General features: G+C 35.5%; 1 non-coding gene across 1 annotated transcript; it reads left to right on the top strand.

The window, feature by feature from the left end:
• Positions 1-17,783: 17,783 nt before the first annotated feature.
• On the top strand, positions 17,784-17,893 carry LOC146994392 (U6 spliceosomal RNA). The gene has a single exon (XR_015044317.1). It is a non-coding gene; the product is annotated as a U6 spliceosomal RNA (small nuclear RNA).
• Positions 17,894-18,260: the final 367 nt, after the last annotated feature.

Genomic DNA, 18,260 nt, shown 5'->3' with positions numbered 1-18,260 from the left:
ATTTCCATTTTCTTTACCTAATGTGTGTATATATAAAGAGAAAAATCTTATTTTTATAACTTCTTGTATAAAAAGAGATATGAATTAAAAATGTTTAAATTAAAAATAATATTTTATGGATCATGTATAAAATATAACTGCCCATAGTGCATTTTAAAACAAACGAGATTTCTAATAAATTATCCAGCTGAAGTCAGCGGTATACAAGCATAGCAAATTTTGCTTAAATATTGTGAACCTTTCCTTACAGTTGCTCTGTACTTTTAAAGTACCAACTATTTTTTAATCCCTTTAACTTTTTTATTTTATGTTATTTATTTGTTTACTTTTTCACTAACATTACATTTTAGTTTTAATAATATATATATTATTTCATAATATTTAAGGCTTCTAGAAACACAAAATTTTTTTTTTAAATTTAGTTCAGCTTCTATGGAATTCGTGATGTTCATAATATGCATTATAACCTTACTTATCTAAAATTCCATATCAAATCCAAAACAAACAATACTCGCTTAAGCGGGAAAAATTCAGTCGTCGTAACTTGCGAACTGCTTGCGCCAAAATATTACAGTGACACCTAGCGGCGGAAAATGAAAATATTTTACGCATACGCAGCAGTGGAAACGCTTGTACGGATGCCGTAGGCGTGTCTTCAATTGACGCAACGCGTTCGTACGCAGTAGTGGAAACGAGCCTTAAGGTTCCTGTATAAACAGAAGATCAACTACTAAGTTGGTAGCAAAGGTAACGCGTAGTGGCAGATCGGGCACGTTGTAGATTGATTTGTATACAGTGTTAAAGTAAACCAGATCGTCCCTACTCTTTCTCGCCGATATGTCGGTGACGCGCGCCCCGCCCACTGGTTTAATGGCTAACAACACATACCTTTTTTTTTTTTTTTTTTTTTTTACTTTTATGCCAGGCTGTCTCTGTAGAGCACGCGACGTTGCCGGCACGTTGCCGGCTCTATGACTAAGTATCCCAATAGGGCACAAAACGTTGAACAGTCTGGTCGGGTAGTGAGAAACCGTCGGAAATGGAAAAAGGGGAGTGACCAGTGTCACAAGAAGAAAGAAAACCAAAAACGCCGCGCGCATGGAGAGGCTAAATACAAGTGGGTGTCTGGTAGCTACATATCTTATGTCTATGTCTATGTCGTAACACAATAAGAGGCAATCGGCCTAGTGCGGCCTTTACCAATATATTATAAGTAGGTTGTTTTTAATGATGAGTTGAATCTAGTAAGATGGAACGTACTTTTTGCACCTAGTGCAGAGTCTCTAGAAGAGAAGTAAACGTAGCCCCATGATGTGAGGATCTGCAGCTTGAGGATTTCTGCCGCTCGGCTATGCTTGTCTTGAGAGAAGGTGCGAATTAATCTTGATCTGCAAAGTTCAAAATAATCTCGATGGCTTGAAAAGCTAGACAAAGTTTCTGCATATTTGATTTAGCTGATTTAATTTTCTGAGCTATTGTGGTTATTGATTTCATGAGATAAAGGGTTTTCTGATCTTTGAAAATGTTAATAATTTCTGTTAAATTGTCCTGCGGGTTTTTCTGCTTAACTTTGTCACTGTAATGGTTTTTAGGCATTTCTTGATTAGTTTGGCCTGAAGCTTGAATGAATTCGGGGAAGTCATTTTTAAGTGGGAATTTCTTATGGTTTTCTATCTTCTCTAAATGATTGAATCTTTTTCTGTATACCTTACAACCACGCTAAGAAGAAACGTGATTTTCGTGACAGTAAATGCAAGTTGGCTTTCCATCTGGTTTTAATTTACAGGTATTGGATCTGTGATTTTGTCCGCACTTACAGCACCTGACTTTTTTAAAGCAGTTATTTTGGGAGTGCCCGAACTCCTGGCAATTGAAACATTGAATTGGGCGTTTTCTGGGCTGATATTTTTCTATTGTGATATTGAGTCCGAACATATTGCTTAATTGATGAATTTTCTCTCCTGCAGAATTTCTTTTTAGTTCAAGGAAAAATATAGGTAAATGGATAGTTTGGCCTTCTGCTTTCTTCGTGAATTGCTTTACTTTAATTATAGGGAAGCTTCTGCGTTCTAAGTCTGCGTGAATTGCTTGCTCTCTGTAGGATCTTGGGATATTCTTTAGTATAACTTTAATTGAAGAGACTGAGGAAATTTGGTACGTATAAAACTAATCTGTCCTTTCTGGAATTTATCAACTGTAGCTTAATCGGCTACTACATATCTTTTGTATCTTTTCAGCATTTATCTCTAATAACTGTGTAAATAAATCTCTGGTAATTCTTTACTAACTTTTAAACAAATAAATGAAGCTTTTACAGGTTGAATTGTCAATTGCTTCGGAAATCGTGTTCTTAAAATTTTAAAAATATTTCATATTTCTTAATGAAATGCGCCTGACACTCAAACAGGTTTCCACTCGATGATGCTATCGATATTTAAAATTATATTCATAGTTTCAGATTATAATTACTATAATAGGAATTATAACCAATATGTTACTCACTAGTTTTTTCATATGCTACTACGCTTTATATCTTTTTAAATCAGACCCACGAATAAGCTTTATGACTGCTCTTGCTTCTTTTTTTTTTCAATCAAACTGCTTTGCATTTTTCAGGTAGAGCGGTGGTTATGGAATAAAATATTTTTTTTTTTATTTGTTTGCTTTTTTGTTTGTATTGTTTCTGCAGTTTACTTTTCACTGCAAAGTGTTTCGGGAAGGTATTTTAGAAATCTGATATTTTATTTGTGCAATAATGACTGATTCAGATGTAGGATTATTTTCTGATTAGATCGTATTTACGTCTGCAAGAAGTGCCAGTTACTAAATAATAAAGCTATGCATATTTTTCGTCAGAACTTATTGGTATACATATAAAGTATCAGTTATCTCTCACGTCATCTGAGCTGGTAAAGCGCAGCAAACCAAAATAAAGTGCTATATTCACATTCAATTTTCCCATTTTTAGCTATTGTCTATTTTTCCCTTTCTGTTCACTTTTTGAGTACCTGATGTGAAGAGAAAAATCTATAGGGTAGTAGGTTGCTTCAAAATATATCATCCTTGATACTTTTGTATTTAACTAGGAAATTTCTCAACGCAAGACCCTGTGTGAAAGTATTTCAGGTTACAGGGAAGTACTGCTTTGTGCAGTAGAATTACATCTGCATCAAGGTTTGAAACCGGCCCTTTAATCTTTCTTTCAAAGTTTTCGTGTGAACCTGGATTATAGATGAAATTCGACTAGTTGCAAGAGACTAAAACTTTCAAGTTGATGTTGAAATGGTGTGAAAACAGTGTTGATGTGTTATCTAGCTACATCGACCTATGAGCAAATACTGGTATTTTGACCTGAGCTCGATTCTAGACCGACTACCTGATTGCATGGCCGTTTTCATGATATGTTCTCTGTTTAAGGAATATACTAGCTAGTGTTCCTTAAATATCCTTCCAAGATGGCATTCGCCCTTAGGTAGACAGCCCACGCGTGCTTTGACAACCGAGGAAGGAATTTACATCAGAATTTATTTTAAGGAAGTCTGAGACGTAAAAAATATACAAAACAGGTCCAAGAACACAGCCATGAGCTACTCCGGTTTGAGCGTCTTACAATCAGAATTATCGTCATTAATATTGACAAAGAAACTTCTATTTGTAATAAAAGAGTTGATGAGGAGAATGATGTCTCGACTAAAATCCAGAGTGATGAGCTTTTGGATAAGCCTCTCATGCCAGACGCGGTCGAAAGCTTTCGCCACGTCTAGCATGAGTAAGGCAACGGTCTGATTGTTGTGCAAAGCAGCACCGACAAATTCGGCTAATCTAACAACCTGCTTGATAGTGCTTAACATTTTTTGGAAACCGAATTGCTCGGTTGGAATCTTGTAAAAATAAGTTTCAATTCTCTTTAAAATAATCCTTTCAAAAATTTTGCTAAAGCTAGGAAGTAAACTGATGGCTCTAAACCCATCCGGTTTAGTAATATCCTTGCCCGGTTTGGGCAGCAAGATAATTTTGGCAGTCTTCCATTTTCTAGGAAAATAATTATTGGCAAGACAAGCATTAAGAATGTTAGTGAGTTTTGAGATGACATTCGATGGAAGGTTTTTGATTGCAATGTTGGTAATCTGATCAAAGACAGGTTCTTTCCTATTTTTTAGTCTTCTAATAATTTCTGGGATCTCTTTAGGAGAGGAGTATTATTTTTAATATTTATGCTATTAAGCCATTCATCAACAAAATTGTTGGTTTCAGTGACGAAATTATGATCACAAGGGTCGAGATTAGGTGTAAATTTCTGTTCGAGATGTAATGCCATAATATCTGCTTTGTCTTTATTTGTGAGGGCAATTTTATTGTTGCCAATAAGAGGTCTGTTACAAGCAGTTTGTCTCTTAAGATTTTTAGCAAAATTTCAAAAATCTTGATTGGGTTCGTTGAAACTGCTGATCCCATTCCATCTTTCCGTCCTGTAGATACTGATGTCATTTTTAATTTCTTTATTAAGTCTGTTTACTTTTTTTTTAATTCTGGGATCCCATGAAACATTATATCTCTTACGTAAATTATTTCACTCTTTAATTTCGTCCCGAATACGCTTGGGGAGTTTCTCTGACTCGTAATCCCAAGGGATATTTTTAGTGGCAGAGTTAAAGGCTTGTTGGATGCATTCGGTAAAATTGTCAATTGCGTTATCTGTGTCATTCTTCGTTTTGAGACAAGTAATAATAGGGGGATCTTTAGTAATGATTTCTTTGAGCATTTTCCTGCTTTTTCAGTCTTCTTATCACTACTTTTCTTTGTGTCTAAGGTGGCGATTACAGGAATATGGTCTGAACTTAAGTCCATTTTAGTCTCCAGATACACAGGGATGGAGGTCGTGGTCAGAAAAATGTCTATTATATCTCCTCTTCGTGGGTTGCTTGGAAGATATGTATAGGAGGTGGGTGCGTAGAAATAGACGGGATTATTAGTAATGAAGTCGTATAGTTTTTCTCCATTCTTATTGGACTTACGACAGCCCCATTCAACATTTTTAGAATTTAAATCGCCTGCTTGGATAACTTTCTTGTCCTCGGGAAGAAGTTTTTTTAAGAAATTGCTTGTCCAATATATTTTGTGGAGGTTTGTAAAGTGCTACAACATAAATTATGCCATAGAGTGGTAGATTCACTGAGACATTAATAGACTCATGGTCGTTATTTGATTCTTTTTTAATAAGGCAGGATTGCAGGGTGTTCTTTTCATAGATGGCGACACCCCCACCTCTGTGACTCATGCGATCGCTTCTGAAACAGTTATAGTTCGCAATTTTAATCTTAATACATGGACTCGCAAACGTTTCGGTGATGAGTGCGATGTTAATATCGTAATTAATTAAGAAATTTTTTAGTTCTTGAATTTTATTTAGCACTCCGCGTGCATTCCACATCATAATCAAAATTGGCGCCCGAATGATGCTATTTGGACCCATTATCATTACTAGTATTGTTCTTTTCTTAATTGCTTTTTAGATCTTTAACATGTTGAGTGAGCTGGAGAAAGCCAGAACTTTTTACGATCGTGACGAGTTCAACGGTATACAGTTTAAGGTCTCTGTGAATCAGCAAGATCAAGTAAAACTTTCTTTGCTTCACTAATCGTATCAGTATAAATTCCAGCGGAAAGAGCTTTAGAGTATGATTTGCCTTCGATTACTCTATTTGAGTAAGTCTTGACTTTTTCAGCATTTGGTTTGGGGTATTTAATACACCCTTAATTGCTGGATGTATGAAATAGCCCGCAATTGGCACAGCATAAGGGTTTTTCAATATTGCCCTTATTGGAGCATTCTTTGATCGTGTGTTTTTGTCCACATCGAACGCATTTGGGGTAGTAGTTGCATCCTGATTGCGTTTAGTTAACGCCTTGACACCGATTGCACTGTATCGGGCCCTGTCTACCACGGTATTCAACTACCTTAATGCCAAGATCGCACAGATGAGTTTCGTGATATATGCGTTTCGAGGTATCATTTTTTGGCAACGTCACGAGGAAAAGTGGAAGCATAGTGACTTTCCCCCCTCTTCGTCGTGACATTTGTTTAATATCAACGATGCTGTATCCAGGTTCGTGTAATTCAGTCCTGATTTCTTCTATTTCAGTGATAAGTAGAAGTCCATTAATGACCACTTTCAGGTTTTTATCCTGAGGCAGTACATAGGAGTGGTGTTCCACTTTTAGTTCTTTTGAGATTCGGACAATACCTTTGTAGGTGTGGTGTATTTAATTATGGCAAAGCACACTAGGGCTATCTGCCTAAGGGGAGGGATGCCTTCGTGGAGGCCTTTCTAAGGGAAACTGGCTCGTACACACGTTACACATGGGGAAAACCACGAAAACGCCCATGCAGCCAGCCCGTTCGCGGGATTCGAACCTCAGACCGAACTACCAGTGTTCAGCGTCTTTACCGCTCGGCCGCTGGTGGGCCAATACCTTTGTAAATTTCCGGTTCATTGGTCGTGACTTTAATTCCTCCCTGAATTCGGTTACCTATGAAATTAATTTTTGTGCTGATGGAATATTCCTTTAATTTTGCTCCAGGTAAATTTAGACTCAGTAAGTACTATTGGTGGAAGTTTGTTTGGCTTTTGTACAACAGCTGTGACAGTTTGTGCAATATTTGCGTCGGAGTTGTTATTTTGCGTGTCAGGTATCTGCGGGTCAGCGGCAATAGTATCCATATTAATGTGTTCAGTTTGCAAATCATTATCCGATGTAACAGAGTTACTTGGTAGTATTTCAATAATACCATTTGTCTGTTTCGTTTGAATAGAAGGTGAAGTGATCTGAGTATGCGTATCAAGCCTGAATTTCTTAATACCCACCATGTTGTATTTAGTATGGACTGTTTTGTCCACATACTTGTGCTGTTTTTCATCTTCAAAACTAGTGTCCTCATCTAATGTTTCTTCATGCGTATCACTAGTGTCATAATTAGCGTTTAAGGCAATTGGACTTCTAGCTCTTTCATTGTTTTCAAGACTGCTATTAGTGCTGGTGTGAGCAATTTTCTGAGTTATTTTTATCCTGATTTTTATCTGAGTTATTTTTATCCTGATCCCATTATTTTTATCCTGATTATTTTGCTCATGGAGAGCTTTAACAATGTCTAGGGAACACAATAGAAAACCGTAGAATTTGTTTTCAATGTCTGAAAGGTGTCCCTTATTTTCCTTTAAATCATCTAATTCGCGCAGCTGCGCATTGTATGTATCAATTAGTCTCTCCATCGCAACGCGAAGGGAACCGCATCAAAATCCAAAAATCCAGCGCCCAAAAATTTCGGAGTTCCACACCCCGGAATGAAAGCCTGACACGACGGCCTTCTTCACAGGCGGATGTGTGGGCGAGGAACACACGAGGCCCTAGACAATCACCTGAAGTGAGAGCTTGGGGGTAACTACGTGTGTTTTCAAATCCAGTAACCAAAGTAAGCAATTTAAGCTAAGCAAAAATAATCTGATTTTAACGTAAAATACGCTAATATGATTTTAATTTGATCGGTTATCACGAATCCACCAAGTAGGCATATTACGCGAAAATAAATCGTAATTTTCTAAAAATAAAATCCGTGAAAGTATAGATTTCTTTCACAAATCATACAAACCGAATGTTTGCATTTAAAAATGCAGATTCATTCAGATTACGAAGAGCACGTGGTAGCATAATCGAGCTGCACTGATCGGATGTACTGATAAGCAGGATAGGTGGCAGGCACAATCTCAGACGACGAATCTTCAGCCTCGCTGTCCCCGCTCCGAATGTAAAAAAAAAAAAAAAAAAAAAAAAAAAAAAAAAAAAAAAAATCATTTTTTTTCATAATAATTGTAAACAGGGTATGTAAATATTATTTTAAATAACACGTAATTATAATCTCAGGCTAAAAATATAATTCAAAAAATCCATGGCATCATCGAATCGGAACCTGTTTCCATGTCTGACGCATTTCATGAAGCTACTTGATTTTTTTTAAATTTGAAGAACTAAATTTCCGAAGTATTTGACAGCCCAACCCAAAATTTGCATTCATGTGTTTAAAAGTTAGTAAAAGGTTATCACAGACATTCTCAAAAAGTTAATCAGAGATACATACTAATACTCATCAGCAGCAATCAACAAGAATATGACACATTCTATTAGAAAAAGAATCGAATGTTTTGTGAGATTTTCTGCACGACCAGGTCTCATCTTTAATACTTTAATATTAATCTCACAAAACTTACAAACAATAAATGGCAGTTATTACACAATAAAGTCTGACATAAGGTCTGTCTGACAAGGAGTCTGACATAATTACACAATAAAGTCTGACATCTACGTATATCAACTAGGTACGAAAAATTGACTCAGACAACGAAAATTTGGTTAGATGATTATAGTTTACAAAATGTATCAAAAACAGAATTCAATCCTATCTTAGAAGATTTCTAATGCTAAGCCATCCTATCAAGCAAACATTCACTTTAATTACAAGTACTGTCATTAATTATTAGAGTGAAAGCATTTCAGTTAACTAAAGATTACACACAAGATATTTGGGTTAATTAAAAATTTTAATCAATTTTTCTATTGGTTTTACTGCCACACGATTTTTCTGTTGCGAAAGAACTTAAGGACAGTATATTTTCCAAGCACCCAGCCATGACTATCGAAACAATCACCAACAAAAACAATAGTACTGTAGTTGTTTTATATTGTGCTAAACCAAAACAAAAATTGCACTAAATAGTTTGTCTTGAAACTCGTATTTCGTATTATCTTAGATAATACTTTTACACTATAACCATTTCTGCGGATGAAAAAATGTGGTTTTTCTGACATAAAAGCATCACTTAGTCTATTCATATAACTCTTTACAAATACACATTTATATATTCGAAGCTACGAAGCAAATGAAAATTTATATTTAATGCAAACACATTTGCTGTAGTTTGTAGAGACATTAGGTACATTTTTGGAAGCAGGAGAAGGGGAAAATGAGCAACGCCTTCGCCGGAAATCGAACCACGGACCTCTGGATTGCGCACCCAGCGTGCAGACCACCACACCACGAAGGCATGCCAAGAAGGCGAGAGAAAATACCTTATATAATCCCCCTTTTAAAGGGAAACTTGGATTTTAGGGCACCCAATCGCCAAATCCTGGGTATCATCATCCACCACCCCTTTTAGTTCGGGCGCCACTGTAGAGACATTACTTATTTTTTTGGGGGGGGAAGCAGGATAAGTGTAAAATGAGCAAGGACTTCGGTGGAAATCAAACTAAGGACCTCTAGAATACGCGCTCTATGTATGTATTATGTAACAGACTTATTATATTATGAACTATGTAAGCAAGAATGAACTATGTAAGCAACTACGAACTATGTAAGCATGTATATGTATGAACTATGTAAGCATGTATATGTATGAACTATGTAAGCAAGTATTATGAAAGATCTATGTATTATGAACTATTTGTATATAAGCATGTACTATGAACTATGTAACTATGTAAGCATACATTATGAACTATGTAACTATAAGCATATGTTATGAACTATGTAAGCATGTATACAGGACCAATGTATGCCCTTATAGGCCCCATGAGGTGTTGCTCCGGATAGTTGCGGAACCTGGACTAGACCCGAATAGTCTTAGTAAGCCGCACGAGTGTCCAGATTCTGCTCTCAACTCAACTCAACTCTAGAATACACGCTCAGCGTTCAGACCACCACACCACGAAGGCATGCCAAGAAGGCGGGAGAAATACCTTCTAAGTTCTCTTCGCAAGAAAAAGGAAAATTGATAGCACTTCAAAATGCATAAAACAATCCTTTCCTGAGTCAAGTGCTTCATTTAATCTTGGGGGAATTTTCATTCCTAAATTAACAAGGAAACTACATTTTAAATGTGCTCTCAGAAGATGCCTCCAAAATTACATTAAGTGTTTTCAAAGTTCTTGATACATATACACATAGCCATTAACTGGACTAAAGCACACTGCAATAGAAGACCAAGAAATGGAAGAAGCTATAATCAGTTCTCTTTCTGTATTACTAGACTTCAAGAACCTATGAAATTCTAAACAGTATTTCACAATGAAAATAATAATGTGAAAAATTCTTGAAAAAAGGAAATATTTGCCAAACATTTGGGGAATTATATTTGGATATTTTTAAAATATATCACCTAAGTCTTTTATACACCATATATAGGCTAAGAACGTTTTACAAAATATAGATTATAAAGTACATTATAAATAGATATTATTAAAATGTAAATATAAATGTCGATTTTTAAAATTTTTTTAAAAATTTTATTTAAAGAAAAATAAACCCTAGTGCACCATAAAGTGTCACACGAGACTTACAAATTGTAAGTAAATAAAGGCAAAATTGTAAGTAATAACATCAATTTTCAATAGTACAATCAAATCATGCACAAAGAGGGGGAACACACACAAAAAAAAGTAAATATAAATGTATAAAAATGTATAAAGAAATCATGTATAATGTTTAAAATAAAAGTCAACAAAATCGTTGAAAGCTCAGTTGGCCGAAGCTGAAGATACAAAAGCATAACATTTCGGCCGCCAACGAATTCAAATTAATTTTAATCTGCATTTCAAAAGAGTTCTTGCTTTATCAAGCAATGGGCAGTCAAAAAGTAGGTGGATAACACTTTGATGAACGCTAAGACTGCAATAACACAAATTGGAAGACGTCAGCTTAAACCGTTCAAGATAAACTTTAAACTTACCATGTCCGGACAAAATTGCGTAACTTTAAAATTGAGCAACAAGTGCTTACTTTTCAGTCTTTCAAAAATTGTTGGGAAGAATGTTTTTGTAACTGATCCTTTATCAGAAGAGATATAATCACAGTTCCACTGCTCAATCATTTTAATTTGAATGTTTTTTTAATAAGATTTTGGAATAATAACATCAACATTGATATCAGTTTGGTTGTATTCTTAGCAAGCCAATCAGCTCTGTCTTTCCCATAATTACCGGAATGACCACGAACAAATGTAAAAACACTGAAATACCCTTCTTCTCCTGATCTCCGAGAGACTGCTGTATATTAACAATAATATCATTACATAAGGTATTTTAAGGGACTCCAGAGAAGAGAGTGAATCCGTACAGATTAAGTAGCTGTAACCACGTCCATCCTGGCTAATTATCCACTTAATTGCCAAATTAAATACACAGAAGCTCAGAAGTGTATGCAGTACATTCATTTCTAATGCGAAATTGGTGGTACTCAATTCCAACATCATCTTGAAAAATAACATAAACAAAACTAACTTTATCATCAATCTTACTACCATCCGTATAGAACATAAGTGAGAATGAATTTACATCAGTGTCTATAGTATTCAGAATCTGTACTGGTTGTCTTACAGAAGGATGTCGAAGAACAGACAAGAGAAATAAACGATCAAAATGAGAACTGGAGCAGTTTGCAAGACCATCTATAAAGGTCAGAATAAACAAATCCAGTGGTGGAAATCCGGCAAGAGAGAAAACAGCATTGTACCTAATAATTTGATAACCCCTTATAACTTGCGGCAAAATTTCGTCTTTTAACGCGAAGCAGGCGTTTAGAGTTAATTTTCTTTTGTAGAGACAATCCCCAAGCTCTACATCCATATGAAATAGAGGGTACAATGCCTTGTTTACAAATAATTGCGCTGGCATTCGACTTAACACCAAATCTATTACATGCAATTCGATTCACAACACGCTGAAGTCTCTCACATTTATTAGAAATGTGCGAGATATGCTTTTTCCAGTTTAATCTGCTGTCCAACAAAACACCTAAATATTTAATTTCATTCATCCTCTCAAGGGGATTATCATTTAAAACCAATTGATATCCTTCATAAGTAGTATTTTTTCTATCGATAAACATGGTCTTGGATTTTGCATGGTTAAAGTTTAACTTAAAATCTATTGACCACTGATAAATGAAATCTAAAACATCTTGAGCGAGATGAAAAGCTTTATGCATTTCTTTTCCTTGAAATCAAATCAACAAATCATCTACAAAGGCAATGACTTCACAACTGAAGAGATCAGAATGTTTCTGTAAGAGATCATTCATAATAATAATCCAAAGCTTGGGACGGGAAACAGAGCCTTGTGGACATACTCTCTGAGGTCGACGAATACTCGAGGTGTCACCCAGAAAAAGCTCGACCGTCCTGCCTTTCAACAAATGAGAAACAACATTAAACACATTAGGAAGTATTTTCGTTTTTTTAGCAAATTAAGAATAGCAGGCCACCATGCATTATCGAAAGCTCCTTCAGTATCAAGAAAAATTTAAATAGTGTACAAACCTCTCGCCTTGCCCCTCTGTACAATGTTGCTAAGACACAGAAGTGCATCCTCAGTACATTTTTGAGCAATGAAACCATATTGGTCAGCACTAGGAATATTTTCTTTATGTAGATGCCAAGTAATTCTGTTAGTTATTAGTTTTTCAAAACATTTACCTAAAGAAAGAAGACAGATACACCTAAGATTATTCACATGTGGAACACTGAAAGTTTGTTTCTTGGGTATCACAATAACGAGGGCATTCTTCCAAGTTTGTCGGAAAGCACAAAGATTCAAGCATATAGTAAATAACCTATGAAAAACTGCATGAAAAGCCGATGAAAGTATCTTATAGTTTCATTGGGAATAAAATCCGGGACAGAAGCCATGCCAAGCCTTAAATTACGAATTACATCACCAACCTCGGCCTGCGAAAAATGAGGATAAATCTGAGACGCATATTTACTGCGAGTAGATGAGCGCCACTGAATATGAAAGTCATTATCAAAGCTCACACAATCAGGAGGAAATACTTTATCAAGAATAGCGTCGATAGTTTCCTCCAAGGGAGACGCAAAGTTACCGCTTGCAAACCGAAGGCCAGATATCTCAGTCTTCCTAATAAAATTCTCTTTAATACCGTAAGTGTAAATTTTTTTCCATTACATTCTCATTATTGATATCCGAAAGAAACTTCCTACAAAACTCTAATTTGGCCTCAAGAAGCATTTCATTGTATTTTTTCCTTAAATCAAGGTATTTATGCTTATATAAGTCCCATATATTATTGCTAGTATTCCTCTGGAACCTCCGTCTAGCGGCGTTGACTTTCTTTCTCATAATGGAAATTTCCAATGACCACGAAAGTACTTTTCGCATACCATTCCTTCTAGTAGGCATATATTTAATACATGCCCGAAAAATAACTGACGTTATAAAATCTACAATCCCATCAAGTGAGTCAGTACTTGAGTTAAATATACTGTGAACAATATTTTTATATTCCGAATTTGCGCTTTTTGTATTACACAAAAATCTACTGACAGCAATAAAAGAATCACCAGAAACAGATAAGTTGAATTCAATCATTGCATGGTCTAACAATGATTTACAGTTCAAGAGACACCAGCGGGTAAATCAGGTCTATGTAGCTTGATCCCTGTTCCGAACAAAAGGTAGGGCCGCAGTCCTCACTGATCACATATAAGTTATAGAAGCTGACAAAATCTCCAAGCTTGTTTCCTCGAACATCACTGTAAGGACTAAACCACAGTTCAGACTTACTTTTGGAATACATACCCCAAATAAGCTTTGCAAGATCCCTAGCCTGCAAAGCCAGACTTATTTTCTGTAAATCAAAGTCAATACATCCGGAAGGCTCAAACTAGTATGAAAATAAAAAATATTTTGTATCTTTAAAAATAATGTCAAGAGTCTATTATAATCCAAGAATCTCAAATCCAAATACGCAGGCAGAAATCCAGCTCGAACAATAGCAGCCTTTATGACTTCTGAATTAAAATCCTAGTATAAAGGAACTCGGAAAGCCAGGCAAAAGACGATGATAAGAGTAAGACTCTTGAATAAAAGAAACAGAAACATTATTTACCTCCACATTCAAAACAAGTTGCTGAGTTGCAGCCTTACATCTATTTAAATTAATTTAAACAAATTTTAAAACAGATTTATGACTATTATACATAATTTGTTCTTGATATATTTTGACTTCTCATAAATTTATGACAAGAGCAATTTTCAGAAAAACGCAAATGGCTTACATTTACTTTTTTTCTCATCTTTTATTTTTTGATTGCGTCTAATGCAATTAATACAGACTTTCAAATTCTTATGTGGGCAAATTTTACTATCATGTTCACTTGCACAGAAATAACAAGCGCAGAGATTTTTACAATGTTCAGCACTATGAATATATCCTAAACAGTTAAAACATCGATTAATCGCATCAAAATCATCCACAGTACAAATACTCCAAGAAATTTTTAATCTACGTTCCTGTAAAATACCTCTAGGCATGTTTGGATGCACCTCAACAACTAAATGTCTCGTATTTTAAAATTTCCTTAACGTAAATCGAATTCAAGATCCATTCCATTTATTTTCAGACGCAATAACATCTGGAGTTTGATTTTTTAAATACCAAGAACATACTCATCCCTTATCTCATTAGGGACATTTTTTTATTAAGATCGTAGGATTCCTTCGTCTGGAAGGAAAGGCAGTTAACTCCGGTGATTTTACTTAAATTTCAGATTGTATCCTTTTTAAATCATTTTCAGAGGGATATTCTATCAATCACTTGCCATTTCCAATATTTTTTAGATTGAGAATACCCACTTTTCTGTCTACAGCAGGGATGTCAAACTCATAGGTACACTTGGGCCAAACAAACAAGGTTTAACTTTAGGCGGGCCGCAAAAAAAAAAAAAAAAAAAAAAAAAAGAGAATCAATATTCATAGAAACGTAGATTTATTTCGAATAATACAATAATAAACATATATATATATTTATATAGAAAAGAACAAGAAAAATTTAATGTTTACGTCCTGATACTTGACATCTCTTCTCTGCTATTATCTTTCCTATTTCGGGAGAAATTTTGTTTGCATTGATAACTTTCAACGCTGACCCAAGGTGAGCATCATTAATACGGTTTCTAATAGGAGACTTATTACCTTTCATGACTGAAAATAACTGCTCGCACCGATAAGTGCTACCAAACATGGAAATAATTTAATATGTGAATTTTCGAGTATTTTCAAACCTGACTGGTAAATATTTGTAAAATTCAGGCACGCCCACTTCAATGAATTTTGCTTTCAAATTTGAGTTGCATTGAATCTCGATCACCTCCATTTGCATACGGCTAGGTACTGAGTCAATACTTATTGAAAAAAATCGAAGAAAACAAAACAAAAAAAAAAAAAAAAAAAAAAAAAACATTGTTTTCGAGGGAACTAAAATCATTAAACCTCGTTTCAGATTCAGTTGTTAAATTTGCAATTTTTTCTGCGTATTTTTGATACGAACAAGTATCATCTAAACTTGATTTGTTCATGCTGCACGTCGGAAAGTGCGTCAAATCTTCATTTTTAAGTTGTTTTTCCCAAAGAACTAGTTTGACATCTTTGTTTTGAAATATACTAACATTTTCAGAGGTAAGGTAAAATAAACTCCAAACAGTGACTTTCGGAGAGTTTTTAAGAAGTTTCTTACGCATTAGTTCTTATAATAGTTATTTTTTACTTTTATTTTTACTTTCATGTTTTCTGTTTTTATTTTTCCCCATATGTCGGAAGAAAAACAGAAAAATCTGGTTAAGTATTAGAATGTAATGAAGAAAAAGAAAGCGAGAGGAAGACTTATTAAACCAGATCTTTAATGTTACTCAGTTTTTCAAAAACCCAAAGAATACCCAAGCTGACGCTATTAGCACTAGTTGTACAACAAAGTCTCAGCTACTGTTGAAATTACCAAAAGAACTTAATAATCAGAAAGAAAAAAATGCTTTCACCCGGGAATTACCTTTAACTTCAATGCAGCCGGTCGAAAAAACAGAAGTTATACTACTGAAATCTACAATTTCTGCAGTAGATACGCATTTACCTGCGCCTGATGATTCCGGAAATACGCCTAAGTCTATTATTGCCATTCCAAATTCAAGCCTTAATAGAAAATGGTCCTGGATATTACCAAAACCTGGTTTCGAATTTCAGGGTCTCAAAGGACAAAAATGGATGTAATCTTTTTCAGATGTACTTTTGTCGAATCTTGCCAAACAACAAAAGAGTTAACCCGATTCCTAAAAAAGAATAAACCTGTTAATTCGGAATTTCAAATTTTATTAAAATAAAGAGACTAAGCATTGGCGCGATAGTATTGAAAGTATTATCTATGCCATTCAGTTTTTAGCCAAACAAAACTTAACCTTCCGTAGTTTCAGTAACAAATTACTCGAAAGAAATATCAGTTTTTTAAAGTGTATTGAAATGATCACAAAATTTGAGCCTATCATGTCTGTATATATTAATAAAATGCAAGCTAAAATATGTTTTATTACCTTGAAGATAAAATTCAATATAAAACAGTTAGCTTGTTAGGAGAAAATATAAAGCAAATTATTTTAAATAAGGTCAAACAGGCAAATCATTTTTCTATTTTATTTGATTGTACCCCTGATGCCAACCATCAGGAGCAGATATCAATTTGTATGTGGCATCTTAATTTAGAAAATACGGACATGAGTAGTGAAGAAAGGTTTCTAGTATTCTGTATTACAATAAATTAGTAATTTACGCGTCCAAGGGTACGACAATGGTTTAAATATGAGAGGTAAACAGTTTTCGACTAATTATGTTCAAAATCGTTGCTTTACCGAATTAAAATTTAACCTAAGTTTAACATAATATGTAACTACACTTACCTATTTTTATGCAGAAAAACAATAATAACAAGCAATCACAAAAACGATAAATGTTGCAACAAATTACTACGATAGCAACAGTAGACGTGAAATAAGTATTAAGCAATTTGTCGAAGCGTCTACCCTTAGATACGCATCGGCATCAAGTATTTTCACTTTCCAATAAGACAAAAAAGAACAGAGACGAACTTTTGCTCTGGTTATAACTATCGGTCAAATAAGACAGCGTGTTAAGGGGCACTCCGACCTGGTATGGCTCCAGGCTGCCTTAACACATTTAAACGCCCCAAGCCCTAGAGGCGATCCAAGAAGCCGCTAACCTATCGGTCGAGTCAACGAGCTAAGACTAAGCTGAGTCGACAGGAATACTCAGTAACTCATATTTTACGTCCCCGTTCCGAAGGGATGATAAAAACATCTTCCATCAACAGGGGTACCAACCGCGGAGAGTACAACGAAGTCAATTAAAACACTGTCAGACAGACCAGGCCACCAATACGGCCTGCTAACACTACGTCAAGGTATATAGATGTCGGCTTTAGGCGCCCCCAAGGGAAAGCCAAGGAAGAATATGAATATGCAGTTTCGAGGCTCCAGCGTCCACTGGAAACCTCAAGCAGTTTAAAGGCTCGCTGAAACTCTACAACTCCATCGATGGGGGTGTTTGCCCCGGACAACCTTGAATATCTGACTATATAGCTCCACCACAACCAACAGAACGGACAAGACCATACGGTCTCTGCCGAGCCTGAAACAGCCATCGTCAGCTATGACTGTGGAGTCATAGCCATCGTCATAGCCATCGTCAGCTATGACTGTAGTCCTGTGGAGATTGAATTTAAACACCCGTGGCCAACACTGCCTAGGTACAGATCTCAATCAGTAACTGAGTCGACACCGTACTCGCTTCGGCAGTACATATACTAAAATTGGAACGATACAGAGAAGATTAGCATGGCCCCATATACTAAAATTGGAACTAAATTGGAATATACTAAATTTGAATAGATTAGCATATACTAAAATTGGAACGATACAGAGAAGATTAGCATGGCCCCATGCGCAAGGATGACACGCAAAATCGTGAAGCGTTCCACATTTATAATACGAGTAGCGATGACGACCTTTCGCGCTAGCACTCGCGTCGTTCGAGCTTTGGAGTTACTGCGAGCTGGTCGCTTGTGAAGTGTTCCTGATCGATCGTGCGCGTAAGTAGTTTTTGAGTTTGGTTTTTGATTTTTGCATGTGTTTTCATGATGGACTTGCCTTTCCGTTAGGGACGGTAGGTTTTTTGGACTATTGCAAGCAATGAATCCAAATTTAGAGTACATTCAGACCTTAAACTTAATTAATGATAAAAATGTTATTGAAAATCTTATTGAAAGTGGTTCAGAAGAGGAATTAGATGCTATATCTACCTGTTTGCAAATCCAAAAAAATCTTATTGATAGTGGTCAGAAAATAGTTGAT

Source organism: Stegodyphus dumicola, chromosome 11, assembly GCF_044657685.1.
Source record: "Stegodyphus dumicola isolate Sdum_Otavi_A_Nest chromosome 11, ASM4465768v1".
Classification (NCBI taxonomy): domain Eukaryota; kingdom Metazoa; phylum Arthropoda; class Arachnida; order Araneae; family Eresidae; genus Stegodyphus; species Stegodyphus dumicola.
The sequence above is the reverse complement of the archived record's forward strand: the minus strand, read 5'-3'. Positions and strand labels throughout refer to the sequence as shown.